At 35.8% G+C, this 1,710-nt stretch overlaps 1 pseudogene; it reads left to right on the top strand.

Annotated features, from left to right (window-relative positions):
- The first annotated feature begins 790 nt into the window (after window positions 1–790).
- LOC123606111 lies at window positions 791–1,036 on the top strand (annotated as a pseudogene).
- The last annotated feature ends 674 nt before the right edge of the window (window positions 1,037–1,710 follow it).

The raw sequence follows: 1,710 nt of genomic DNA, 5'->3' as shown, positions 1-1,710 counted from the left end.
ACTAATGCCAATTTATTAAAGTTATACAAGTATCTGAAACAAGGCTTAGTTGTTTGCTTTTTTCTAGAAGTTTTGTGGTTTTATGTCTTATGTAATATTTAGTTGTTTGTCTAAACAATGTCTGTCACAATTTCTGTGGTGTTGGAACAAAATTAGAAATAAAAATATTTTTTATCTTAAAGCTTTCTATTTAATTATTATATAAACTTAAGGATAAATGCTGTAACAATTTAGGAGTGTACATATCATGCAGACACAATAGTTTATGCTGCAATATATATACAATGAACAAATAATTGCCTGAAAAGATGTTTTTATATATGTTGTTGAAAAATGTCATGACTCTTGGACATTAAAACAAATTACTTAATTTTTAAGTCAAACTATCTGGTCTTACTAAGACAATAAGTTTCCTTTTAGAGATACGTGTTTAACTTCTGATTATATTTACATAATCACTTACTATCTTATGTGTACTGTAAATTTCTAAAAATCCATCACTTAGGCACCCTGATCTCTAATAGTTATCTTTTCAATAACAAGAGTTTTAGACTATGAGAGCTATAATTGATCACATAATGACTACTCCACTCATCCACATATTCACAATGTTCTCAAATATAACATATGAAAATCTCCGCGTAAGCAGAATATACACTTTTAAAACAAAACAACACAACTGACAAGATGTCAGATCTCTTTTGTGTAGGCCGTTGAGGCGTTGCCCAGGCCTGGCAGGGATGTGTGGCCTGCCCACCTCCTTTGCACGTCCTCTCTGGTCTCGCACATGATGGTCCACAAGCAGATCTACTACTGGGTCAAGTACTTCCGGGAGCACTGTGAGTACCGCCATGTCATGTTATCGAGAACTTTCCAAACAAATACCGAAAACCCATATGATATCTAACGAGGAGTGGAGGAGACTTGGTTCAACAGACTCCAACGGAGGCTTGGCTGGGTTCAGTATGTGATCCAGGAGCCAAACCTGCATATTCTTCTCTTTAGATAACCTCTTCCAAAAGATCGGCAAAAATGAAGTATCTGGGGATCATCGATTAAATCTTTTTCAACTGTAATGTATATGTGTATATTAGGTAGTATTCAGTGAATACTTGAAAAAGTGTACAAATCATTCACCCATACCTGCACGTGAGCTGTATTCTTCACAGCAACAGAGCTCAGTTAAATGCAGCTACAAGGTTTAAGCACAGTGTTTAAGATGAAATTTCTTCTGGTCAGTTTTTCTCTTAAGATAAGTATCTGTTTGACTTCGCCTGTTACTTTTGGTAAATAAAGTTTGTATGCTGCATTCATCAAAAAAAAAGTTTTTGTATATCTGTAAATGTGTAAGATGCCTTCAAATAGTTATTTTGCCCAAAGTGTTTTAGCAGATTGTCATTGTAAGTATATATGTATAAAAACCACTTAAAATTTGTTTAACATTTATTCGAGTGACAGAGACAGAGTGTAAGCAGGGGAAGGGTGAGAGAGAGGGAGAAACAGAATCTGAGGGCAGGCTGCAAGTTCTGAGCTGTCAGCACAGAGCCCGACGCAGGGCTCGAACTCATGAGCCATGAGATCATGACCTGAGCTGAAATCAGACATTTAACCGACTGAGTCACCCTGGAGCCCCTAAAAACCACTTTATTTAAATATACATAATAAAACTGAATTCACTGACTGCATTTGTTTATAGCTAAAGACCTCTCA

This window comes from Leopardus geoffroyi, chromosome A1 (assembly GCF_018350155.1).
Source record: "Leopardus geoffroyi isolate Oge1 chromosome A1, O.geoffroyi_Oge1_pat1.0, whole genome shotgun sequence".
NCBI classification, from domain to species: Eukaryota; Metazoa; Chordata; class Mammalia; order Carnivora; family Felidae; genus Leopardus; species Leopardus geoffroyi.
Note: the sequence above shows the minus strand (reverse complement) of the source record. Positions and strands in the feature narration are given on the sequence as shown.